The 27,958-nt window shown below is 47.0% G+C and overlaps 1 pseudogene across 1 annotated transcript; it reads left to right on the top strand.

The window, feature by feature from the left end:
• LOC141572946 (small RNA 2'-O-methyltransferase pseudogene) lies at positions 1–27,910 on the top strand (annotated as a pseudogene). Its single transcript, XR_016018929.1, has 5 exons — positions 1–3,984; positions 6,464–14,097; positions 15,158–15,251; positions 15,965–16,072; positions 23,683–27,910. The product of XR_016018929.1 is annotated as a small RNA 2'-O-methyltransferase pseudogene (transcript).
• The last annotated feature ends 48 nt before the right edge of the window (positions 27,911–27,958 follow it).

The raw sequence follows: 27,958 nt of genomic DNA, 5'->3' as shown, positions 1-27,958 counted from the left end.
CACAAACACAGACATACAAATATAGTATCTATGCTCTTACTTCCTCATGCTCTTCCTGCCTCCTGGTACATACCCCTCCCAGCCTCAAAGCCACCTCTACAGCCACCTGCTTGGAAGCCTATCCTGATAACTCTGGCAGATGTGCTGTCTACCTGGTCTCAACCCCCATAGGCTGCTGTCCCTGCCCCTGGCATCATTATCATCATAGTAATTACTTATCAAGCTCTTACTATGTGCCAGGTGTAGCTCCTACACAGGAACTCCTTTAATCTTCACATGAGCTAATTAATAGTAGTAGAAACGCCTCCATTTTACATAGGAGGGAAATGAGGCAGAGGGAGTTTTATTTACCCAGTGTGACACCTCACTAGTCCAGGAGTTTATTTTGATATGCCCCCCACACTCCCATACCCCCACCCCGACAGCAGGCATAGGCTGTCTCAGTGCTCTATCCCACCACCCAGCATGGTGCCTGATCACTGATAAATGGTCAAGTGCATTGGGAGGTGCAGGGGTCACACGAGGATGAACCAGACCCAGTCTTCCAGGAGCTCACCGGCTGCCCACACTAAATGCCAGGTGGGGGGCATCTTTGGGGGAGGAGAGGGTTTGGCATTGAGTGGGCTGTGGACCACAAACTTGGTGGGGGCTATACGGAAACAGACCAGAGTGAGGCATGTACTTGCCTGAGGTCACACAGCAAGTATGAGGTAGCAGAGAGGTTGGGACGCAGGCAGTTAGTGTGATGCGCCTTGCACCTTGCAGTCAGCTGTGGGGCTCCTGCGTCTGTGCTCTTTTTCAAGGACACATGGGCCCAGACGCCTCCGCGATGCTGAGCTCTTCAATGAGTGGCTCTGGTCCTTCTCTCCCCTCTATTAAATTTTTTTTAAAAAGAAGAAAGAAAGAAATCCAGGCATTGTTCCTAACTGCAGCTGGTGCCAACTAGAGTCGCGCGGAACAGAATGGAGCCGAGAGCCCGGCTGCCCAGGGGCCTGGCTGCTGACACAGGGCTTTTCTATTTTGCTTCCCACTGGGGGCCCGGGCTGTCATTGTGGCCCCTCCATGGGCACCCTCTGCACCTGCCTCCCTGGCCCCGGTGCTGAGCCTCCTGCTGCCTTCACCCTCTTTGCAAAACTCAGATGCCACTTGGGACGGCTGTAGGGGCACTGCCACACCCTGCTTTCCTTCCTCATTGACCACAGCCTGTGGTGAGTTGGGCCTCCCTTCCTGCCAGCCTGTCCCCTCATCCTCCCAGGACGGGCCTTTGGATGCTTGTCTGGGAGAGTGGCAGAAATCCTGCCCCCATGGAATCATTTGGAATATTGGTTTGATTTCAGAACATACCAGGAATTTTCATCCCACCCCCATCTGACTTGGCAGGTGCCAGTCCAAGCTTACCCATTAAGGTATGTTGTAGTGGTGAAAGCCTGGGGGTTGGAGAGGGACAATAAACCGTTCTGCAGAGACATAAAAATGGCTTTTAAAGTCACTGGTTCACCTGCTCCCTCTGCTCCAAGAGACTTGGTCTTAGGAAGAACAGGGTTCCCCAAACTCTCCCTGGCTAGCTTCATTTCATCTGCCCTGTCCTGCCTGCATTAGAACATTTGCTCTTCCCCTCATCACAAGCTAGTCAGGCCCAGGTTACCCCATGCAGCAGCCCTAAGAGAGCAGCAGCCTGGCGGCCACCATCACGTGTCCGCTAGAACCCTTGGTTTGGCCCTTCCATCAAAGCCAGCTTTCCAAGCTCCCCGCTTTCTCCTAGGGGTACAGCACTTTAGAGTTTATAAAAAGCCCTTTATGTTTCACCTGAGTGCCACAGCAGCCTCAAGAAGCAGGCAGAGATTGCACAACCCACTTTGCAGAGGAATAAACTGAGGGTCCCAATGGTTTGGCCAAGGTCATTCAGGAAAGGGCAGAGTTGGTATTTGAACTCTGGTCTCTTGATTCCATGTCTCTAAGCAGGAGTGGGGACCTGAGTGGTTACGATCTCAGCGGATAGCAGTTCCAGCTTTCCAAATGCTGCCAACAGTCAGGATCCCAGACACATTGGGTCATTCAACAAATATTTATTGAATACCTGCCATGTGCCAGGCACGAAACTAGGCACTGCGGGTCCAACAGTGAACAAAACAGATATAGTCCATGCTGCCACAGAGCATGTATTCTGGTGGAGGAGACAGACACCGAACTGCGCAGGAAAATCTCCCTGTCTGCACTAGCCCAGCTCAAATGCACCAGAAGGAGCCCTGGCTGGGAGGGTGCAGACACAGTGTCTAGTCCCAGTGTTGCCCCTCACACGGGTGACGTTGAACGAGGTTTTCCACCTGTGAAATTTGCAAACATGTAGTTCTCACACGTTTTCTCCAGTCCCTGCCCTACTCCCAGCCTCTGAGTCAAGTGGTTAATGATTTCCTGGCATGAATGATTACCCTGGTTAATTTTTTTCTTAAACCTGACATTTCATAGGCTCTCAGAGCCAGAAAGGGGCTCCTGAGGTCATCTAATCGGAGCCCCTCACTAAGGAAGAACCCCTCAGCTTCATTCTTCCCAGGAGGTGAGTGTGTCTGCTTGCATCCTTCTGGGAATGGGCGCTTGTTCCCTCATAGAGCAGACACTGCCCAGTGGTGTGCTGTAAATGTTTGATATCTGGCTCTCCAAAGTGGGGAATACCTAATTTGTAGCATTTGCTGATTTCCATGGTGTAAATATTCCCACTACAGTCAATTTCAAGCTGCCGTCTTAATATCAGCCAGTTCACAGAGTCCTGAAAATTTACCAATCAGATCTGGTAAGCCAGTCTGAGCCAGCTCCACACATCGCTGCCCCCCCCCCCCCCCCAGAAGCCCTGCCTGGATTTACTTGTTGGGAAGTTCTTCCTGATATTGAGCAAAACACCTGATTGTCAGCGCCTCCAGCCTGGAAGTCCTGAGCTACTTCTCTGGGGTGTCATAGGATAAGCAGGACCCTTGGCCCCATGATGCCCTTTAGAGAATTGGAGGAATTAGCCCTGTCTCTCTGTGAGAGGGGAAGTTCCTGGGCCAAGTGAGGGTATATCCACCCTCTCTCTCTGCCCTTCTTTCTCCCTCCCTTCTCCTCTCCCTCCTTCCCTCCCTCCCACACATACCTGTTTCTAGGGCTTGTACTACACATTAGGCACTGTGCTAGTTACTGTGGACAGTGACCCATGTTGTTACACTGGCCCCTCCAACTGGACAGTTTCCCCTCTCGGCCTGGCCACCTTTGAAGCTACGCTCAGATGTTACCCACTCTCAGAAGCCTGCCCTGACCTCCACCCCCCCCCCCCTGGAGGCGGACAGGCCCCCCGCCCTCCCAGAACCTTTATCGGTCCCTGTTTGGCACTTATCACTTTCTACCTTGGATCACAGCTATTTGTGTACAAGGCTTATCTTGCTGCCAGACTGAGAGGCTGCACGGGCTTGTTGAAAGAGCTTGGACTTTGGAGCCACACAACCAGGCCCTGAATCCAGCCCTGTCAGTTAGAGCTATGGGCTCACACCCACACCACAGGGAACTCACACCACCTTTTGGAGCCTCAGTTTCCTTATCTGTAAAGTGGGGCTGGTGATAACTACTTCCAAGGTGGTTTGACCATTAAATGGGATTACAAATGGAAATCCCTTTCCTGTTCCTGTCTGGACTCCCATCCACTGGGGGACAGAGATTGTATCCAGTGCCTTTTTGTATTCTCCTGGTTATGACAATAACCGTATAAATAGTAACAATGGCAAACACTCATAGAGCAATTACTGTGTGCAGGGTATTGGTCTGAGAACTTACATATATTAACTTATTACATTTTGACAACAACCTTGTAGCAATGGAACTATTATTCTTCCCATTAATAGATGAGCAATCTGAGACAAAGAGAGGTTAGATAACAAGCCCAAGGTCACACAGCCAGTGAGTGGGAGAGTTGAGATTTGAATCCAGGAAAATCTACTCCAGAGCCTGAGCTGTTAAATGGTAAGTTATATGGCTGTGATGCAGGGGCTTGGAGGGGCTTGTTGAGCATATGGGTGTGTGAGCGCCCGGGCTGCACTGCAGCCTGTGGACATCCTTACCCAGGACTGTGAGGTGGGGGTGGGAGTGGGGCTGAACAGAGGAGCTCCTGGTCTGCCCTCTAGGACTTCCCAAAGGTAACGTGGTTAGTGCTGAAGAGAAGAATGTCTCTAGGTCCAGGGCGACTGAGACCACTAATGGGCAAAGCAATCAGAGAAGGCTTCATGGAAGATGTGGCATTTGCAATGGGCCTTGACAGATGAAGATTTGGACTGGGATGGACAAGGCAGAGAGAACAGGAGCAAAAGTATAGAGGTGGGTGGGTGGCTGAGTGGGTAGAGCAGAGACAGTGAATACATGGAGGGGATTGTTAGCTGGGATCCCTAAGGGAAGTGTTTCAGGGGCTTTGACATCCGGTGGGACCCTGAAGGGCCAAGAGCCAATTGGGCTGTCCTGGGGGCCAGATTGGCATTTTGCTTCTCTATAAGCTACTCTGAGACTCCAGATTCCTGGGTGCCTGAATCCAGGTCTGCCTCTTGGTCACATTCCTCTATGTCTCTTGGAGCCTCAGTTTCCCCATCTGCAGAATGGGCATGAAGAGTGGCCTGTGTCAGCAGTTGGATGAAACAGGGCTGGTGGAAGAATGTGCCTGACACTCCTGCTAGGAAGTGGGTGGGAGATACTTGGGGGTAATGAGACGCTGGAAGAAGGGGGGTGGGAGATCCATGTGCAGGCCAGTGAGCGCCAAGCCTGCCAAGTTGGCTCTGGTTGTGCCTTGGGATTCTCCCAACACCACATGCTCCATTTTCCCGGCACTGCCAAAGACTGCCCAGCTCTGCTGGCTTAAAAGCAATCTTTCTCCCAGGTTTCTGCAAGGACAGCTCCTGGCAGGCTGAGCTGACCCCGTTGCTCCAGCCAGGCCAGTTCAGTCCTACCATGCCCCCTCCAGGTAGCACTAATTGTATTCATCAGTCCTGTGAGAGCATTCATTGTGTGCCAAGGGTTGTTTTAAGTGCTTCCTTATATTAACTAATTTAATCCTCACAACCACACTGTGATGACCCTTGTTTAAAATGAGGAAACTGAGGCACAAAATTGTTAAGCCAGCTAATCCCACGGTGGGAAAGGTGAAGACCATGGAGCCTGGAAGCAGAACCTGCGAAATGGTCATCTGGACCTTCTAGCAGTTTCCCTGTGGTAAATATTACAATCTGAGCCCCCTCATGCTTTTCCCTATTTCACATTTCTCAGGCAGCTCCTCTATCCACACACATACCCAAATGTCTGCACACTTCTTGACACCAGAGTCACCCAGACTCACGCACTTGGCTGACAATAATAGATTCACAGACACACATACACGTGTGCAGGCACTGTTTCCATGCTGCCATATGCATAGATGGGCCTCACAGGTTCACACACACCCAGGCACCCACATCGCCCACATCCAGACTGAAAGATACAAGTGCCCCCATCCCTCCCTTTTGTAGATCTCCCCCCTACACCCACAGAGAGAGAGAGAGAGAGAGAGAGAGAGAGAGAGAGAGAGAGAGAGAGAGAGAGAAAGAGAGAGAAGCTGCCATGTCCCTTAGAATGACACAGCACGGCATCTGTGGACTCACATTGCATGCCCCTTGCCCCACATCCAGGCTCCGGCCTCTGCAGACATCCCTCTGGCCCAGGCATCTTCATTCTTTTCCGTTCAAGCCAAAGGCTCCAGAATGTGTGCACACTGCATCCACATCTCATGGCAGGTCCCACCCAAATCATTGCCCCTGCTCTGCCTTCTTCTGTAGGTACTAGGCCTCAGGGGTGTGGTAGGGGCTTGGGGGTGGAAGGTTACCCTTCCCCCAACTCCCCAGGCTGCGGAAGGAACAGCAGGAAGAGGAGAGTGAATTAATCCTGGCCTCTCGTCATCCAGGCTCTCTGTGATGCTAATTCCCTCTGCCTTTGATCCATGCTCCCCTAACCCAGGCCCCTACCTTTGAGCTGGAGCAGGCACTGGGTCTGCTCCTGAGATTAGAGCTGGCCCTGGTGAGGCAGGGCACATCCCCCCACACAGCAGATCGGGGTTTCTTCCCTCGGGAGGGGTCTTGGGGATTAGAGCCCTGGTTACTGACCCTGGCCTTTGCAACACGCTATCCTTTGCCAGGGCTTTTTCATTCTCTCTTCTCTCCAAGGGGTCCCCAGGGCTCCCAGAAGCAGAGTGAAGCCCGGGGGTAAAAGGACTCCAGAGGCTTTGGGGCCAGTGCCTGGTCGGTACACCTGGTGCACAATCTTCCATCCTCCAGTCTTGCCCTGTTTCCACTGAAGGTCTTTGTTCCAGTGATTATTTTTTTTTAACCATTATTTATGAAGTAGTGACTGCATGCCAGGAACTGTGTCTTAAAGGGCATCATATTATTCCGTCCTCACAGCAGCTCTGTTATGGTCCTACTTTCAGGTACGGAAACGGTTCCGTGTAACTGTGCTGCTAAGTGGTCACACCCAGGACACCAGCTGACCAGAGCCCCTCACTGTACAGAGGGGATGCAGACCCAGAGAAAGCAAGCCAATACAGAAAGTTGGCTGGGCATTCATCCCTACCTTCCTAGCTACACCCGGCCTTGTTCTGGAAATCACTGGAATCTTCTGTGGACCCACTGGAGCTGGGACAAGAGTCCAAGCCCGTACACCACCCCAGAGCACGGGTACAGAGCGCCTGTGAGGGTGCCAAGCTCAGGTAACTAACTATATGGAGGCATCTCCGCCAACCCAGTGTCGGGACAGCCCTGTAAACTTGGGTATAAACACCATTAAAACTTTTATTACATTGAGTTTCATACATATAAAGGGCTATTTGTAAGCTATGAGACATTAAAATGAACATTCATGACCACTGTCCTTCAGAAGCAGAGTATTACGGATACCGGGGACATACCGCCCCTCCTGGCTCCTTGTTTCCCAGAAGAAACCGCTACCCAAAGTCCATTCATTACTCTTTTCGTCTCTTTCACAAAAGGTTTTAGCTCACATGTGGGATCCCTGGGCTAACTGCACTTTTGTGACAGTGAATTATAGCTACACGCCAGGGGGAGCTTTGAGGGGGAGCTTTGAAGGGAACTTGCACTCCCATGTGCCCTGCCCTCCGGGGACTGCCTTCTGCGCCAGGGTTTCTTTGCAGCGTGTTGCCCTGTTTTGCCCTCTCACTCTAGACAGTGCTCGGAAAAGGATACTTCTTGATGCAGCCAGCAGCAGCAGGGCGGGTACGCTGGCAGCCGGGCAGTCCCTGAACAAGGCCTTGCATGTCTTTGCACCAGCTGTTCCCTCCACCTAGAATGCCCTTCCCATCTTGTCTGCTCAGGAAATCCAGCTCCTTCTCCTAGGTCCGGCTCCAGGCTTTCATTTTTGGGGAGGCTTTCCTTGGGCCCCCTTCCAGCAGAGTTGGATGTGCCCTTCTCTAGGGGGCAGAGTCCTTGGGCATCCCTCGGTCAGCCCTCATCCCAGGGCAGATGTTGTAGAAGGTACCAAGAGCAGCCTTTATCCCTAGATCCTAGGCACAGCTGGGAGTTAGACCTGGGCAGATGCTTCGAGAGTGACCAGGATAGAATCTGGGTGAAGTTGATAGCAGATGTGATATCCCTGTGGAAATCCGTGGGCCAACACCTCCAGGGTCCTAGCCAGTTTGCTCCAAGGCCTGTCTAGATGGGGGCTGGGGGCCAGGCTGGGAGAGACTGCCTCAGGCTTGGGGCTGCTGCTTACAGATCTGCTGTGTTGATGTGTGCTTGCAAGACGCGTGTAAGTCAATGGCTTTGCCAGCAGGTGGGTGTGGTCACAGGAGTACACACGTTACACACATGCTTACACATGCACATGCATCCATGTGGTGCCAAGACTACAGGCCCTGCAGAGCATGCAGGGGCACTTCCTTTTTCGGCTTTCAACTCCCTTTCCTGGACAAGCCTGTCTTTCTCTGAGCCCCACACAGAACACATTTATGGAGTGGCTGCTATGTACAAAACCCGAGGGTTTGGCCAGAACACTGTGGTGGGAAGCTGCCCCCTGAGGGACCAGAGGGTTCACATACCACCCGTCCTCCTGTCCTGTTGTCCGCCGTGCACTAGCCCTAAGAGCCGGGTGTCACTGCTTCCACTTCCTTTATGAAGCCCCTGAGGTCCAGAGACCAGAGAGGGGCCCCAGTGGAGACAGGAGGATGAGACCAGAAGCCCTGTGGCCAGGGCTCAGTTCTCAGTCCTGGGTGCCAGATGGTGCAGGGCCTGGCAGCAACGAAGCCTGGCATTGGGAGGGGCTACCCAGAATCCTCCCCTTCACTCCTTTTCCCTGATGGAGACCTCACTTTATGGGTGACATTTCCCTGAGTGTCCTGTAGGAGGGCGCCATAGCTGTTAGCAGCAGCAGGGATGAAAGGTAGCTGCGAGCTGAGTCAGACAGGACAGTGTGGGACAGCAGCAAATGAACTGGGGACTGGTCACCCCTTGCCCCATCTCTCTCTCTCTCTCTCTCTCTCTCTCTCTCTCTCTCTCTCTCTCTCTCTCTCTCACACACACACACACACACACGTTCACACCCATGCTTGCCCGTGCAGAGAGTTGAGAGAAGCCTAAGGTCACACAGCCAATACTAACCCTCTGCCTCCCAGCCCCAGTTTGTTCCTTTAACTCAGGAAGTCCTAAAAGGAGACCTCTAGCTTCCAACTTTCCTGTTTGCCTCTATCTGAGACCCAGGGCCCTGGCGACTGAGGGAGATGGTCTCAGGGGAGATTGGGTGCGTCTTCTGGAACACCACTGGCCTACCCTTCAGGTTGGAGGATGATGTGGGTTAGTCAGTGCGAATATGGGAGCCAGGGGAAGTAAAGATCTTGGTCTTTCCTTCCTCAGCACCAAAACGCAACCCAAAAGCCCTGATGGGCCTCTCTCCCGTGAAGAGGGTGGCATTGTAGCTTGGCAATTAGAATCTCTGGGTCTGGACTCTGCTGGCCCTGGGGAAATCCAGGGTTCCTCACTTCTAGCCGTGGGGCTGTGGCAGGTTGCTTTACCTTTCTGTAGCTCAGTCCTGAACCTGTACTGAGGACGGACACACTAACCACGGTGTTTGGAGACGGTGGCACAGGCCAGTGCCCAGGAGATGGCAATTGGCGTGGTCAGGGCTTGTTCTTGTAAGTGCCTGTGGAAGACCAAGCCACACTGTGTCCAGACCACCTTGACTGCAGACTTGGGCCTGCCTCGGGGCCCCAGGAGAGCCGAGCTCCAGTCCTGCTACTGCCTCAACAACTGGGTGACCTTCGGTGTATCATTGGCTCCCTCTGGCTTCTGCATCCTCAGCCCCAAAAGAGCACACCATCTGAGGGTCACGGGGGGCTAGAATGTCCGCTCAGATAGGAAAGGCTTCATAGGTCACAGGGCTGTGCCTTTCTTGGAGATGCTGGAGGGGGAACAGGTGAGCATTGCCCCTCAGTAGGATCCCATCTTTCTGCATCCGGACCCAGCGTCCTGGCCTCCAGCTGGGCTGAGAGCTGTGTGTCCTCCACAGAAGGAAAAGCAGTGTTCCCTTGAGGCCCTTCTCTGTGCCCTGTCCCTGCCTGCCACAAGCCCTGGGCTGCCAGGAAGGAGAGCTCTCCCTCAGGGAGTCTGAAGTCCCTTTGAACCTGGGAAGTTCCTACTGGAGGGGCAAAGGCAGCCCGCATTCAAAGCATCTCTCCTGGCCCTTAATTACCCTTCGTCACCCATAGGTGGAATTTCCACTCAAAGAGCTAAAGAAAGGCATCGTGATGCCGCTGGGTCTGGGTTTCCCTGTTGCTTTGTGTGGCAGCTGCCAACGCGGCAGTGGCACACAGCTCAGCTTTCTGATTTTAATGATTTCCTGAATTCATTCCGTTTCCTACCTCAGGGAAAGGAGGAGAGGTGATCCTCTTGAAAATTCACATAATTGCTTTTATTTGATTTTTATTAAAATGCATTCAGGAATAATGTGATTGCCCCCTTTATTACGTTGTTCATCAATCTGGCAAGGGGAATCAGCCTAGGGGAGGCAGTGGGTGCAGGGGCCTGGTGTGCAGTGGGCAGTTGCACTGGGGGGGCCACAGCCCCGCTGCTCCCACGTGGGGAGGTGGGATAATGACCTTGCTGGAGGAGTGGAGGTTGGTGCTGAGTGTGGATGCTGTGAGTACACTCTAGACATCCTCCCCACCCCAACCTGCTCCTCTTCTGTGCCTCTTCTTCCCACCTCTGAGTCACCAGAGGCTGAGAGTGTGGTGGTCTGCCCCCTAACCTCCCTCCAAACCCTCCTCGCTCTGCTTCCCCTGTTGCCTGAACCTTTATTGTTGCCTCCTTGCTGGTCTTACTGTCCCCAGGCTCAGGGACCTCGGTCCAACTTCCCACGACCTACCTAATCATACCACTGTCCTGCTCAGATACCTTGGTGGCTCCCAAAGACCCCTTTCCTTTGGGACCAGTAGAAAGAGCCCAGACCTATTGTCAGGCCTGTTTCCACTTTATGCAGTGGGGTGCTCGGCAAATCACTGCCTCTCCACGTTTCAGTTTATTGCTTGAGGAAATGGAACACCGAGACCTTCTGGATGGGGTCATAGAGAATATAGAGTAAACAGGCAAGTACGGGGGTGTCATCCGGCACACACCCGTGCATGGAGGTACTCAGCAAATGTTTGAGAAGAGAGGAAGGGCAGATCCAGCCCTGGCCTCCACTGAGGTGGCCACAGTGACAGTGATAGCATTTACTTTTAGTACCTCTGCCCCCATCCCCTCTTCTCCCAGCAGAGGGTTCTGGACAGGACTGGGCTCGAGCTTCCAGGCCAACAGGTAAGAGTGGGACTGACAGCTTCCCCTGCCTCTCACTACCCTGCTTGGTGGGGGTTGCAGTGAGGGCGTCCATTTCCAGAGGAAGGTCAGAATTGCATTGCTAGGCTTCCTGGAAACCCTTATCCCCCTGAGCTTGCCATATGCTCCAGACCCACCAAGGCATGTTTTATTGCCCTCCTTTAGTAGACGAGGGCACTGAGGTTCAGAGAGGATACATGACGTATTCAGGGCAGCCTAGCTAGGATGTGTGAGGTCCTGTGGGCACAAGAAACTAGGATGGGCTGCTGAACTCCTGCCACCCCTGAAGCTGTTGGTGAGCTGCTTTGAAGGGGTGAGGTTTGGCAGGTAAGCAGTGCCAGGCAGAGCTGCCCTATGCCCTGGGGTGTGGGTGGGTCCCATGGATGTCAGAGCAGGCCCTCTCCACTTGGCCTCAAGCCGGTCTCTCTAGGGTAGTCTGCCCCTGCTGGGGTGGGCTGCACAGGAAATCAGAGAAACATGGGTGGGGGGCATGGGCATCCATTCTTAGAGCCCTGTTGGGGGCTTTCAATTTCTGTGAAAAGCCCATCTTCACTTTTAAAATAACCAGACAAACCTTTGTTGTATTTTTCTTTATTATGTGTTTGTTTTGATGCAAATCATTTGGCAGTGGATGCAGCTGGGGGAATTCAGACTTTGGAGGCAGTAGATTTAGATTCAACGGTGGGGCCCTGGAGAGCCTGTTGGGGCCCCACCGTCCGGCCGCACGCTCAGTACAGAGCTGGGCGCATCGCTCACTCCCCTGTCAGGACTCCCAGCCTTTGTCTAAGCTAGTGCCCCACTGGAATGCCCTCCACTGCTCTTCTCTGCCTATAAGACTCCGCCAGGAGGCTGCTGCCACACCGCGCCTCCGATCTGCTCCCTCTATGGTTCCTGATCCCTGTCCACTCTGCCCGCCTATCCCAGGGGCCACCGGGACTCCTGGGGCAAGCTCATGTCCAATCTTTACAGTCAGGCTGTAAGTCTGTTTGAGAGGACAGACCCCGCCATCAGTCGTGGAGAAGGTTGTGCAGGGAGCTGGGGAAGACCTCTGGGGTCTCATCAGAGGAAACTCCAGCCTGAGGGGGGAAGGGTGAGCAGCAGTTTCCCCAGGAGTGCAGAGCTTCTCGGGAGACAGACTTTGAGCACCAGGTTGGGACAGTCAGTCATTCTAGCTCAAGTCACTCACTCAGGGACACACAGTGAGCCCCGGACCCTGAGTCTGCCAGTCCCAGGCCAGAACCATGTCCTGCCGCCACCACTGCAGTCAGCACCTCCGTTGGGGAAGGAGGGCTCTGAGGCAGAGACAGGATCATCAAAGTGAGGCCTGGCTGGCGCCCACATTCAACCTGCCCCAAGGTGATCAACTTCACTGAGCCCCAAGCTCTGTGATCTGAGTGCCACCCTCAGAGCCACCTCAGACCCCCCTCCCCTCCCAGCTCAGGGGTTGCAGGGGGCTACGGAGCTGCAGGGGGCCCTGGCGTCCCCCAACCCCCAGAACATGCTGGTCCTGGGCCCAAGGCAGCAGAGTTCCCTTATCAGATCCCCATTTCTCGCCTCCTTTCTGTGGCATCTGCCTGGCCTCTGCCCCCACCCCGGTTCCCCTTTCCTCTCTGAAGCTTTTTCCCATCACCAACACAGGCAGCATGCAGAGATGTTGGCTTTTGTTGCTTTCAAAAAGCTCCGTTTTTGGCAAGGAGGGTGAAGCGTTGTTTACTGGGTCTGCACAGCCCCACTGTGGGCTGCAGCTGGGGGTGGGGGGCTGTGTGGATTTGGGGCTGGCAGGAGTTTCACCCATACCCCTGAGCAGGGGACCTGTCCTGGGTAGGATCCTGGGTAGGCAAGGGGTGTGGATGCATACCTACTGTGTTCCCAACTCCAGGCTGGGCTCCACAGCACTCACTATGGGAACTGTGGGGTCAGAGGATTGATTATTCATTTCTCCCAGGAGGCACTGAGGCTCAGAGAAGGTAGCTGGACCCAAGCCTCTGGATTCACGGTCTGGGCTCTGCCCAGAGCATGGTGCCACCTACAGAGTTTGCCATTCAACCTTCTCCTCCCTTACCTGCCATTTTTCTCATTTATCGAGGGACCAGGCTCCCCCAAGCCAAGGGACACAGCTTCCTGAAGCTTCTGTCATAGGCTCTTGGCCCCTTTGTGCATAGGGCGAGGACTCTATCCAAGTTACCAGAGCTGGATTTAAATTTCAAGTACTGCTGTGTGACCTCCGGCAAGCCACTTAGCCTCTCTGAGCACTAGATGGCTCAGCTATCAAATGAGGAACTTGGAGAAGTCCTGGAGAGAGCCTGGTGTACTCTGAAGGCTGTCAGGCAGGAGCCTCTGTCTGCCTAACAAGGGCCCGGGAAGTTTCAGTTGTCACCCAGGCTGGGGAAACCGCCTGAGGTGATGGCGAGCTGCCGAAGTTAAGTGCGCAAGGGGACACCGTGATCAAGGTTAGGCTCCAGGAGGATCACACAGGCAGCAGAGTGGAGCAGGACTGCAGGGCAGAGGTGGAGGCTCAGAGGCTGTTGAAAGCGGTTTTGACTCACTTTTCAGAAATATAAGGTTCCCGCCCACCTGCCCCCATCAGGAGCAGGAGTCACGGAGGCCAGAGCCTCCTGGACCAGGATCCCACCCAGGACAGGGCCCCTGCTCTCGGCCTCCTCCCAGCTTCAGCTATCATACCCGTGGGAAGAGGCACTGGGAGTCTTAAGGGGTTCTGGACCCCAGCCCACCTCAGCAGCCATGGGTGACACAGGGAGTATCCTCCTCTTCCTGGAAACCCCAGTGTCCCTAAGAAGTTAGTAACCCAGGCCCACCCGAAAACCACTTCTCACTGACTCCTATCCACTGGATTTCCTAATGCTCTTTTTTCAAGCCTCTGGACACCACCCAGCCCTCGAGACCACCCCTCCAACCTCTCACTTGATGGGTGAGAAATCGGGGGCTTGTCTGCATTTTCCCTACTCCACTTCCAGCCTCTTCCTCATCCAGGACAGGGGAGGGAAGCTCGTGGGACATCTCTTTCTGTGAAGGAAGCGCCTGTTTTGTAAAGTGAATAATTCTCCTGACATGTCTCTCTGTGAGTGTCACAGGCGTTCTACTAGATGAACAACCCTCTGTCACCTGTGTTGGGTTTCCCTGGGGAAAACCCACAGCTTCGAGAAGTGCAGGAGGCCAGACACCTGAGGAAACTTTACCGCTCTCCTCCCATGGAGAATGATGCCCACTGGCTGCCTGAGACTTGGTGAGTGGGGTCAAGTTTGGTATGGAGAGATCCGGCATCAAGACGGGGTTCTGTCCATGATTATGTGGCCTTAGCCAGTCACTTGCCCTCTCTGGGACTCAGTTTCCCATCCTGCAGTCATTATGATCCCAGCAGGAGGGCAGGCATGGGGAAAGGAGAAACCTCATCACGGTGCTGAGACTTGAATCTGAGCTGAGGATGAAATGTTTTACTTTTAGTCTTTGCAGCCCTTCCTGGCCTGGAAACCTAAGGGTATAGTCAAAATGGCTTCATGGAAGAGGTGGCACCTGGTCTGAGCATGGAAGGATAGGGTGACACCCCTTGTCTGTAGGCAGGAGAGTCCAGTATCCTGATCTTTGGCAGCATCTGCTCCATTTTGGTTTTGCTGGGGCCCCTATAGGCAGGAGTTCGAGCTCTGCTGAGGTAGGCCACCGTGCGCGCGCAGCCCCGAGACTCCTGGTACCCTGAGCATCCCTCAGGCAACTTGGCATTTGGGGAGTGGGGAACGAGGAGGCCTCAGTGTGCTCTGGGGGGCGAGAAATAGGAACATCCTCTCACATGGGGCAGAAGACACGGCTGACTTGCTGTGTGACCTTGGCCAACTGGCCCAGCATCCCAGGCTTCAGTTTTCTGTACTAAAATGCAACGGTGATAGAAAGAGTAAGAATACTCAACGTTTTTAAGCACTTAAATGTGTCAGGCACTGAGCTGAGCTCTTTACTTCTATTAGCTCATTTAATTCTCACCTGCCCCTTGAGGGAGGCTCGATATGATGCCTACCTTATGGGAAATGGAGGCACCTAGGGGCTGAATAACCATCTCCAGGCCCCACAGCCAGAGCGAGGTGTACACACGGTAGACTGTAGGTTGTGTGATGGGAGTCCTGGAGCTGGGTGGGACGAATGCCAGCGTGCAGGTGGAAGGGCTTCTGAAGCTGTAAACACGACGACAGTTGCTAACATTTGTGGTGTCCTCCGCCCCAGCGCTGTACAAGAATCACCTTATTGCCTCCCTACAACAAACCTGCAAGGAGACACGATTTTTATCTCTACTTTATCAGGGAGGAAACTGAGGCAAGTTGAAGAACTCGGTCAACATCATGAGCCAGGCGTGGGATCCAGGCAGTCTGACGTCAAAGTCTATAAGAGATTAATGTGAGTAAATCTCCTGGCACAGAGAAGATGGTATATAGTTGGTGCTCAATAAATAGTTGCCAAATTGAACTGAAATAAAAATAACCACAAAGGGAACAGTTCTTCAGATCCTGCAGCCCCAGCCTTGCCGTCTCCACGGGGTGTCTCTGCTCAGGCGGGAGGAAAAGGCAGCCCCTGGGATCCCCAAGAACAGCCTGGAAAGGTGCTTATACACTTCAGGGGGTCCCCTGCAGCCTCCAGCCCCTACCATTGCCTTCTCCCAACACTACATTCCTTTTCTCCTTCCAATTATTCCTTTTTTAAAAAAGTCAATTTTAGTGAGGAATAATTTACAAAGCACACACGTTTTAACTGTATAGTTCAGTGAATTTGGACAGATGTAGACAGTGGTATAAATATTGCTGCACTCCCAAGGTATAGCACGTTTCTATGATTCTGGACATTTTTTCCATGCCCTTTCCCAGTTAATCCCTCTTCCTTCTCTCGCTCAGGGAACCACTGATTTGATTTCTGTTGCTCTCGATTAGTTGTGTGTGTTCTACAACTTCCTATACATGGAATTAAGCATATATATTCTTTTGTGTAGATCCATCCATGCTGCACCATGTACTGATAGTTTGGCCCCTTTCCTTGCTGAGTATTATTCCAGGGAAAGGGCGTACTGCCATTTGTTTTTCTGTTCACCAGTTGATATACATCTGGGTTGTTTCCAGTTTTAGGATTTTTGGAATGAAGCTGATATGGACACACGTGTAAATCTGGATGAACGTGTTTTCCTTTCTCTTGGGTCAATGCTTAGAAGTAGAATGTTGGGTTTTATGGTAAGTACATGTTTTACCTTATAAGAGGCTGCCACTCTTTTCCAAAATCGCACCATTTTAGCAGTGTATGAGAATTCCACTTGTTCCATATCCTTGCCAGCATTTGACATCGTCAGGTTTTTTGTTTTTTACTTTACTTTTAGCCATTCTGGTGAGTAGTTAATAGGATCTCTTTGTTGTTTTAAATTGCATTTGCATGATGACTAACGAGGTGGAAGATGTTGAGCATCGTTTATAGCATGTATCTTCTTTGGTAAAGCATATTTGAATCTTTTACCCAATTTTACTGGGTTGTTTGTCTTATTATTGAATTATATGAACTCTTCAAATCTGGATATAGGTTTTGTCAAATGTGTGTTTTGCAAGTATTTTCCCACAGTTAGTAGCTTCTTTTTTCACTTTCTTAGTGATATCTTTTGAGGAGCAAAGTCCAATTGATCAGTTTATGTTTGCATGGTTAATGCTTTTTATGACTTGTCTCTGCTTGTCAACAAGTTTGTAAAGATTTTCTCTTAAGCTTTTTTCTAGATACTTTATAATTTCCGATTTTAATGTTAGAAGTATGGTCCATATTGAGTCTAATTTTATGAATGATGTGAAGTGGAGTTTAGGTCCATAATGATATCCATTTGTTTTACTTACCATAATTATTACTGTTTTATATTGTTTCCCGTTTTCTTTGTTCCTATTTTTGTCTTCCATTCTTTTCCCACCTTTTATGGTTTTAATCAAATATTTCATATGATTTCATTTCTCTCCTTTCTTAGCATATCAGTTATACTTTTAAAAACCATTGTAGTGGTTGTCCTAGAGTTTGAAATATACATTTATAGCTTATCCAAGTCCACTTTCAAATAGTATTACACTATTTAATGGATAGTGCAAGTATTTTATAATAACAAAGTATTCTTAATTCTTCCCTCCTGTCTCTTGTATCATTTCTGTCATTTATTTCAACTATCCACAAGTTATAATCATCAAATACATTGTTGCTATTATATTGAACAAATCATTATCTATTATATTAATTAAGAATAAGAAAAATGAAAGTTTCTATTTTACCTCTACTTATTCCTTCTCTAATGATCTCCCTTTCTGTATATAGATCTGAGTTTCTGACCTATGTCATTTTTCTTCTCTCTGAAGAACTTCTTTCAATATTTCTTGCAAGGCAGGCCTGCTGGCAACAAATTCCCTTAATTTTTGTTTGTCTAAGAAAGTATCTCTCCTTTGCTTTTGAAGGATAATTTGGCAGGATACAGAAGTCTAGGTCGGTGATTTATTTTTCTCTTAAAAGTTTAAATATTTCACTTGACTCTCTTCTTACTTGAATGGTTTCTAAGAAGTATGATGTAATTTGTATCCTTGCTCCTCTATGTATAAGGGTTGTTCCCCACTCTTACCCCAGTTTCTTTCAAGACTTTTTCTTTTAAAGAAAAATTTATTAAAAATATAGTTAGCATACAATATTATATTAGTTTCAGGTATATGCAATAGTTATTCAGTATTTATTTACCTAAAGAAGGGATCACCATTGTAAGTCCAGCAACCATCTGACACTATACCACACTGTCACAATATGATTGACTATATTCCCTATGCTGTATATTACATTCCCATGACTTATTTGTTTTATACCTGGATATTTGAACCATTTATTTTCCTACACCTCACTCCCGCCACACACTTTTCCATTTTTCAGTTACATTTGACATTTAATGTTATTTTATATCAATTTCCGGTCTATAGCATATGGTTAGACATTTATATAATTTAAGAAGTGATCCCCCTGACTAGTCTAGTACCCATCTGGCACTATACATAGTTCTTACCATATTAGTGACTATATTCCTTATGCTATACCCTATATTCCCTACATCTACTTTGTAACAAACAATTTGTACTTCTTAATCCCCTCCCCTTTTCCAGCCACCCCCTCAACACCCCTCCCATCTGGCAACCATCAAATGTTCTCTGTATCTATGAGTCTGTTTCTGTTTTGTTTGTTTATTTTGTTCTTTAGATTCCACACATAAGCGAAATCACATTGCATCTGTCTTTCACTGTCTGACATACTCCACTCAGCACAATACCCTCCAGGTCCATCCATGTCACTGAAGATGGCATGAACCCATTCCCTTCCATGGCTAAGCAATAGTCCATTGTATATATGTACCACCTCCTCTTTATCCATTCTTCTATCGACAGACACCCAGGCTGCCTCCACATCTTGGCTGTTGTAAACAATGCTGCAATGAACATATGGATGCTCACATCCCCTTGAAGTAGTGTTTTGGATAAGTGGGAATTAAGCCACCAGGAAGTGGGATTACTGGGTCTTTGTCTCTTGTGATAGCCTTTGTTTTAAAGTCTATTTTGTCTGGTATAAGTATTGCTACTCCAGATTTTTTTTATAATTTCCATTTCATGAAATAACTTTTTCCATCCCTTTACTTTCAGTCTGTGTGTGTCTTTCAATCTGAAGTGAGTCAGTTGTAGGCAGCATATGTAAAGGTCTTATTTTCTGATCCATTCAGCCACCATATATTTTTGATTGGAGCATTTATCCCATTACATTGACAATAGTTTTTAATAGGTATGTAGTTATTACCATTTTATTATGCGTATTTTTTATCTTTTTTTTTTTTCCACCTTAAAAAAGTCCCTCAAACATTTCTTGTAATACTGGTTTGATGGTGAGGAACTCCTTTAGCTTTTTCTTGTCTGGGAAGCTCTTTATCTGTCCTTCAATCTTAAATGGTAGCCTTCTGGGTAGAGTGATCTTGGTTGTAAGTCCTTCTTTTTAATCACTTTGAATATGTCTTTTTTTTAATTTTAATTTTTATTTTATTAAATTTATTGGGGTGACAATTGTTAGTAAAATTACATAGATTTCAGGTGTACAATTCTGTATTACATCATCTATAAATCCCATTGTGTGTTCATCACCCAGAGTCAGTTCTCCTTCCATCACCATATATTCAATCCCCCTTACCCTCATCTCCCACCCCCCACCCCCCGCCCCCGTTATCCTCTGGCAACCACTAAACTATTGTCATGTCAATCCCTTCTGGCTTGCAAAGCTTCTGTTGAAAATCAGCTGACAGTCTTGTGGGAGCTCCCTTGTGGGTAATTAACTGCTTTTCTCTTGCTGCTTTTAGGATTCTCTTTGTCTTTAACCTTTGCCATTTTAATTATGATGTGCCTTGGTGTGGGCTTGTTTGGATTCATTTGTTTTGGGGACTCTCTGGGCTTCCTGGGCTTGCATGTCTGTTTCCTTCCCCAGGTTAGGAAATTTTTCAGTCATTATTTCTTCAAATAGATTCTCAATTCGTTGCTTTGTCTCTTCTCCTTCTGGTACCCCTATGATGTGAATGTTGTTACGCTGGATGTTGTCCCAAAGGTCTCTTAAACTATCCTCATAATTTTGGATTCTTTTTTCTTCTTGCTGTTGTGATTCAGTGTTTTTTGCTACCTGTCTTCCAAATTGCTGATTCGATCCTTTACTTCATCTAGTCTGCTGGTGATTCCTTCTAGTGCATTCTTCATCTCAGTTATTGTAGTCTTCACTTTTAATGGTTCTTTTTTTTACCTTTCTATGTCCTTTGTTAGGCCTGCTGTCTCTCTGTTGAAGTTCTCACTAAGTTCCTTGAGCATCCCTATAACCATTGTTTTGAATTCTGTCTCTGGTAGATTGCTTGCCTCTATTTTGTTTAGTTCTTTTTCTGGAGTTTTCTCCTATTCTTTCTTTTGGGACATATTTCTTTGTTTCCTCATTTTGGCTGCCTCTCTGTATTTGTTTCTATGTGTTCCATAGGGCTGCTGTGTCTCCCAGTCTTGGCCGGGTGGCCTTAAGTAGTAGGTGTCCTGTGGGCCCCAGTGGCACAGCCTCCTTGGTCACCTGAGCCATGTGCTCCAGGAGTGTTTCTTGTGTGGGTTGTGTGTACCCTCCTGTTATAGTTAAGCATTGCTTGCTGCTGGCATATCAGTAGGTGGTATTGACCCTCAAGGCTGATTGGCTGTGGGGTTTGGCCACGTCCACATTTTATGGACTGTTTTGCTGGTGGCCTTACCACCCCAGTGTGCTCTGGTGCCTGGTAAGACTACCCTTTGGATGTGCCACTTGTGGGACTAATTGGGCAGTGCTCTGTTGTGGCCTGAGTCAACCTCCAAGTATGTTGGTTCTGGGGTCTCTTGGGAGGGGCTCGGCTCTGGTGCAGGCTCAGGTCATCCACTGCCTGTGACTGACTGGGGACTACCTGGTAGGAGTTACAGAGTGATCCACAGCTGGTTACTGCCTGTGCTGTACCTAGAGGCACGTGGGAGAGGCCACGCTGAGAACTGAGGCCAGCTGCCACCAGTACTGGGTTTGGGGTAGTTCTGAAAAAAGCCAGGACACTCTGAGGCCTGCTGCCACCTGCCGGCTCCCATACAGTTCATTATGAAAGTTGGGTGAAGCAGGGTGTTAGTTAGTGAGTCAGCAGGATGGAGCATAAGAACTCAGTAGGCCAATCAAATTCAGATTTGGCCAGTGGGGGTGGGCTAAACACAGGAAAAATGGCGTCCGCCTGCCTGCTGCCTGGGAGAAGGGGCCCACACAAGGAAAATGGGGACTGTCCCTCTAGTCCTCGACCCGAAGTTACACAACTCAGTCTCTCCCCATATGTTTCCAATGCCCCCAGAATCACCGTCCTTCTGCCGGAACCCAGGGTGAGTGTCTGCGTGGTCTCTTTAAGAGGATGTCTGGGTTTCCCAAAGCCCTTTGTCCCATCTGGACAGTTGGAATCCCCAGTGTTTTTCACAGTCAGAAGTTGTGGGGGCTCCTCTTTCCAGCACCAGTACTCTGGGCTGCAGAGCCCGGTGTGGGGGGTTTGGGGTTCTTTGCTCCTTTGTGGGGGACCTCTGTGGCCGAAACAACTCCCGATTTTCAGCTGTCACAGGTGGGTGTGGGACCAGGTGGTTTCGCGTCTTTGCCCTTCCTACCAGTCTCCACGTGGCTTCTTGATATCCTTAGTTATAAAACTTCTGTTCAGCTCAACTTCAGATGGGTTTCCAGATTGATTGTTCTATAATTTAGTTGTAATTTTGATGTGTTCACAAGATGAGGCAAGCACAGCATTTATCTACTCCACCATCTTGGATCTCCTCTTCTTTCAAGACTTTTAATCTCTGATATTTTGCCCTTTAAATATAATATACCTAGGTGTAGCTTTTTGGCCTTTATCGTACTTGGTGTTCTCTGAGCTTCCTGGAATATGTGGTTTGGTGTCTAATACTAATTTTTGGTAATTTTCAATCATTGCTTCAAATATTTCTTCTGTTCCTTTCTATTTTTGTTCTTATTTTGGTATTCCCATTACATGTATATTATACTTTCTATAGTTGTCCTGTAGTTCTTGGATATTCTTTTTTTTTTTTTAAGTGTTTTTGTCTTTCCTTTTCAGTTTTGGAAGTTTCTACTGAGATATCCCCAAGACTGGAGATTCCTTCCTCAGCTCTTTCTAGTCTGTTAATGAACACACCAGAGACATTTTTTATTTCCATCATAGTACTTTCGATTTCCAGCATTTCCTTTTAATTCTTTTTTTTTAGAATTTCCATCTCTCCGATTGTCTTACTCATTTGTTCTTGCATATGGCTTACTTTTTCCATTACAGCCCTTCGTATATTTAATCACAGTTGTTTTAAATTTCTGGTCTGATAATTCCAATATTCCTGCCATATTTGAGTCTGGTTCTAATGCTTGCTCTGTCTCTTCAAACTGTTTTTTCCCCCTGTTTTTATGCCTTGTAACATTTTTTCTTTTTCATTGAAAGCCAGACTTGATGTACTAGATAAAAGGAACGTTGTACTGGTTCCTGCAAGAGGTTTCTGTTCATGTGTTTCTGCTCCAGTAAGTTGTGTTTCTCTGTATATGCCTTATCTGCCTGCCTGTCTCTCCAATTGTAGAGGCAGTGGTTTGCCCCATGACCTCAATTCTCTGATGGATCTAAGAAGAGTTGTTGATATTCAGTTTGTTTAGCTTTTTATCTTGTTATGAGGATGGGAGCAGTGATTTCCAAGCTCCTTACATGCCAGGTTGGAAACTGGAAGTCTGATATCCATTTGTTTTAACACATTTTCTTACAGATATAATTCTTTGTCCACTGAATAAACTTCTCACCTTTGTAAAAAAAAAAAAATCATTTGATCACGGGTGTGTGGGCCTATTTTGAGACTTTATTATGTTCCATTGACCCATATTTTTTGTCTCAATACTATATTCTATTGATACTATAGCTGTACAGTAAGTCTTGAGATCAAACAATGTAGGTCCTCCAAATTTATTCTTTTTCAAATTTGTTTTGGGTATTATAGGTGCTTTTCATTTTCAAATAATTTTTAAAATCAACATGTCAACTTCTGATTTTTAAAAATCTGCTCTAAGTTTTCATTGGCTTGTAGTTTTCTTGTAATATTTTTGTCTGATGTTAGTACTAGGGCAATGCTGACCTTATGAAAAAGTTGGGAAGTGTTCTAGTCTCCTCTATATTTTAAAAGAGTTTGTGATTGATTGGTATTGTTTCATATGTAAATGTTTGGTACAATTCTCTATGCAGTTCTATGGGCCTGGGGTTGCCTTGATGGGAAGATTTCGTGAATTTCTGTAACAAGAGTTTGGACAATTAAGTTCGAGAACTCATCCTAGAAAAGGTGCTACAGACCTCATTGCAGAATATCACTATGGTTACCTTCAAAGCACTCCCCTTGGGAAGCTATGCGCCGACACCAGTGCCTAGTCCACCCTTCAAAGCAATTTTGGAACTCTTTTTCTGGAATGGCCATCAGAGCTGCTCTCATGTTACCCTTAATGTCCTGAATGTCATAAAAATGTCTTCCTTTCAATATTTCCTTTATCTTTGGGAAAAGAAATAAGTCATTGGGGCCAGATAAGGTGAGTAGGGAGGGTGTTCCAATACAATTATTTTGTTTACTGGCTAAAACCTCCCTCACAGACAGTGCCATGTGAGCTAGTGCATTGTCATGATGCAAGAGACATGAATTGTTGGGGAAAAGTTCACATTGCCTAACTTTTTCATGAAGCCTTTTCAGCACTTCCAAATAGTAAACTTGGTTAACTGTTTATCCAATTGGTACAAATTCATAACGAATAATCCCTCTGATATCAAAAAAGGTTAGCAACGTTATTGCAATGAGTTCACGAACTTAATTGTCAGACCTCATAGATATTAAGCTATTTGTTTTCTGTTTCTTCTTGTGTCAATTTTGGTAATTCGTGATTTTCAAGAAATTTGATTATTTTATTTAAGTTGCCAAAGTTATTATCTCATCATTGTTCATAATATTCTTTTATTATTTTTTCAACCTCTGTAAGATCTGTGATGAACATATGTTGATTCCTGATATTGATAATTTATGTTTTATCCCTTGGTCAATTTAGCTAAAGGTTTATTGATTTTTATTGATTTTTTTCAAAAGCACAGCTATTGGTGTCACTGAGTTTCTTTAGTGTATATTCATTTTCTCATGCACTAATTTTTGCTCTTTAGTATTTTCTTCCTTCTACTACTTTGGTTTTAATTTAGTCTTCTTTTTTCAAACTTCCTTAGGTGAATCCATGGTGTGTTGGGAGTCTCCAAAACCACCGTCAGCTTCAGTGATTTTCTAGGGGGACTTTCAGGACTCAGCATATAGGCATAGTCATTGTTAAGATTTATTACTATAAAAGGTACAAAGCAAAATTGCAAAGGGAAAAGGCACATAATGTGCAGTGTGAAGGAAACCAGGCACAAGCTTCCAAGAGTCTGCTCACAGTGGAGCTACACAGGATGCACTCAATTCCCCTAGCAAGGAGTTGTGACAACACAAGTGAAATGTGCTCTACCAGAGAAGTTCATTAGAGACTCAGTGCCCAGGTTTTCATTGGGAGCTCATCACATAGGCACCTTCTGCTGGGCACATACCAACATTCCAGACTACCAGGAAGTGGTGGTCAGCATAAACCATATTATTTACATAAACAGTTTAGGTATAGTATGCCACTTTCATCAAGAAATTGTGGCAATCCTTCTGAAATGTGTATTCCCAGATGCCAGTCAAGGGACAACCTCGGAACGAGGACTTCTAAGGGTAACAGTCTCAGGCTTACTGTGTTAACTCTTTTCTGTAGTAATGTTTAAAACTTTTATTTTGTCTAATATAAGCATTTAAAGCTATACATTTCCCTCCAACCACCTTTTTAGTGGCATCCTACAAGTGTTTATATATTATGTTTTTATTTTTGCATTAAGTTCAAAGTATTTTCTAATTTCCCTTGTGATTCCTGTTGCCTTGTCTTCAACTTCACAGATGCTTTTTTTTGCAGTGTCTTAGTTGCTGTTAATTCCTTCCTGTAAAATTTTTATTTCATAGATTGTATTTTTTAGCTTTAGAAGTTCTGTTTGTTTCTTTTTATATGGTTTCCATTTATCTCTTCATTATATTTTCTTTTAAATCCTTGAATATTTTTATAATAACTATTTTAATCTATTTGTCTTCTAATTCCATAATTTCTGTCTTCTAGGTCTGTTTCTATTGAATTATCTTTCTTCTAATTATGGGTTCCATTTTCCTGCTTTCCTGCACGTCTAGGAGTTTTTGTTTAGGTGCTGGACATTTTGATGTTCCATTTCTAAGTGTTTGTATTTTGTTGTCTTCTTTAAAGAGCATTCAAGATATTGCTTTGATGGGCAGTTAGCTTTCTTGCAGATCAAGTTGCTCCTTTTGAGGCTTATTTTTAAGCTTTGTTAGGTTGATCAATGAGGCCTCTCTACTCCGACTGGTTGGAATTCAAAGTCTCTCATCTCTGTGTGAGCTCTGGTAGTTGTTAAACTCATAGCTCCCTGGTAGTAATCTTTTCTTTGATAGTTGGTCTTTGCCTGGCCCCACCAAGTCTCATCCTAGACCCATACACCTTGTAGTTCATTCTAAGACTCAAGAGGACCCCTATGCAGATTTCAGGCACTTTCTCTGCCTAGCTAGCTCTGCCCGCAACTTCCAGAAGCATCCTCCTGGTGCTCCAATCTCTGTCTCATTAGCTCAGTGAGACTGCTGTGCCCCACTTGGATTCTCTCTCTTTTTTCAATGGCCTGGAACATGTCTCCAATTAGAAAACTGAGATAATCATAGAGCTTACCTCATCTGTTTCCCTTCTCTCAGGAATTACTGACCTGTGCTTCTATGTGAAAATAGATGTTTCTATGTTTGTTCACTTTCTCCCCCCCCACTCTCTCTCCTTCCTTCCTTCCTTCTCCTTCTTCTCCTTCTCTTTCTTCTTCTTCACCTTCCCCTTCCCCTTCCCCTTCCCCTTCTCCTTCTTGTGATGGGGCTAATCTGACTACCAGTTATTCTGTCCTGGCGAGGAATTGACTCACAGTCCAATGTTCATGATGAGTAAAATTTCACCAGGAAGAGGTGTAGAAAAGGGCATCTTAAGAGAAGGGGCTGCATAGGGGAAAGTTGTGAGTCTGAGGCAAGTTCAGGGATGGTGTACGTGGGGTGTGTGAGGGGAACATTAGAGGTAAACAGAAAGATAGGCAGGAATGTATTTGCAAACAACCTTGAATGACAGTCTAGGAGTTTGCACATTCTGGAGGTCACAAGGCGGCTAAAGCTAGTGGTTGTTGTTGTTATTATTATTATTACTATAATAACAATAACATGTAACTAATTTATTTTCACGTGCCAGGCAGGCACGACTCTAAGCTCTTTCCATGGATTATCTCATTTTTTAAGCTCACATGCTCCTCCAGCCAGCTCATGAAACACTCCAATGTTATTAGGAATTGCCATGTGCCATGTGTTTATCTAAGCACTTTACACAGTTACCTCATTCAATCCTCACCATAGCACTATGTGGTAGGCACTATAACTATGCCTATTTTACAGATCAGAAAACTGAGGCACAGAGAGGCTAAATGACTTTTGGTCACAGATAGAACAAGTAGCAATTAGGGGTGATTTTCTTTTCTTCTAAAATGCTTTCTTAACATTATTATAGTAATGTTTTTACAATGAAAAAGACCTGCATTTGGGCCACCCAGGTACTCCATCGCCTGCGGACACTGAATATTAGTGCATGTGGCCACCAGGCCTGGTGGACATGGCATTGTCTGCAGCCAAGTAGTACCTACAATGGTTTAAAATCATGTCCTCAAGTTCTTTGACACTCTTCCCATCAAAAAGTGGACTATAATTTCCTCCCTTTTCAATATGGGCCAGCTTTAATGACTCAACTCTAATGGGCAGAAGGTGACAGAAATGACGCTGAGTGACTCTTGAGGCTACTTTTAGAAAGATAACTCTGCTGACTCGTCTCCAGTGGCACCCAGCTTTGCTGTTTGGATGCGCTTCTTACTCCAAGCAGAGTCATTGCTGATTCCTAGAGCTTGAAGGATACATCTGCATTTTTTGTTTCAACAAAACTTAGACACAGAATGGAACAGAACAATAAAGAGTGCAATAGTATGGTTGAGGGTAGTTTTCAAGCTCCCATCAAGACCGTGATTCACGTTAGCCCTCCATTATACAGACGGTGTTATAACTTCGTTAAAAATCTAGGGGATCACCATAAACCCAAGAAGATTGCAGACTTGGGGTGTGGTAGTGCTCCACTCGTGCAGGCACTTAAATGTCACAGTTTCATTGAACTGCTTGCTGGAGTAGATACCAGTAAAGATAAAATAGGATCGCAAAGGTGTAGGTTGTCTCCATTCTTTGGGGATTAAGTCCCTGAGATCTGAATATGTCTATTATCTTGTATCATGGCTCTGCTGTGGAGATAGACTCTTGTTTACTTGTTTTGACTTAATAACATGTATTGAATTGATAGAACATTTGGATCCAAAAGATCTGGCCAGGTTTCCCCAAATCGCATTTGGGTCCTTGTCTCCAGCCATGATCGTCCTCAGTGCACCCACCTCTGAATTCAACCCCGTTTCCAGCAGTGACCTTAAGAGATTCAGATCACAAATTTGAGAGGAACAGGAGGCAGTTTCAGACCTGGGCTGTAGGTGTGGCAGATGTCTACAGTTACTCTGTGGAGTTTCCTGGTGTGGGGGAACCTCCAGCGGGAGCTGGGAACGTTGGATACTGTACCCAGAGAGGGGTCTTCTGGAAAATTGGAGCAAAGGCAACTGAATCATGCATAGCGAGGTCGCATGGTGAATATGTTTACAAAATTGTTTGTACATTCTCATACCCGAGTTTACAGTAAAAAGAAGTCAGCAAACTTGCATTGACGAATGAGGTGTCCTGACAAGTCCAATTCTTGAGACACAGATATGTCCGAAGTCTGAAAATACTGCAGGATGACGAATCTGACAAACTAAGTGACACTGGGTTCATCACATTTTTTGGACCAATCTTCACAGAACTTGAAAAAACCAACATAGAGAAGCCTCTCAAATCTTTCTGTTTTGGAAATATGTTTTACGTACCCCTGGAAAGACTCATTGTTTATCCCAAGGTGAACCGCTTATGTGATAACGTAGATATGATGAAAGCACTCATTGCTAACTCAGTGAGACTGAACCGTAATGGTTCTGCAGTGAAGGTTGGCCTGCTTGATAAGCAGTGGGCCACCCTTCCTGAAATTCAGGGTCTTAGCAGTAGTGGGGCTCATTTAGAATTTAAACTTTGTGTAGTCATAATTCAAGTAACTTTCGATTTTGAAATTATGTAACCTTGTCCTTTTAAAATATGTTTTATTTTGGGAAGGGTGTAGAGAGTTGGTTCATAACATGATTGTTTATGTTTTGTTGTGTTAGAGTCATGGTCAAGGACATTAAAAATTTTTAAAGAAAAGAAAAGACAACTCTGCTTCTACCTGACTCGTTCACTTGTGAC

This window comes from Rhinolophus sinicus, chromosome 15, assembly GCF_057876585.1.
Source record: "Rhinolophus sinicus isolate RSI-liver-muscle chromosome 15, RSI-T2T, whole genome shotgun sequence".
In the NCBI taxonomy this organism is placed as follows: Eukaryota; Metazoa; Chordata; class Mammalia; order Chiroptera; family Rhinolophidae; genus Rhinolophus; species Rhinolophus sinicus.
This window is presented reverse-complemented; position numbering and strand designations above follow the sequence as displayed.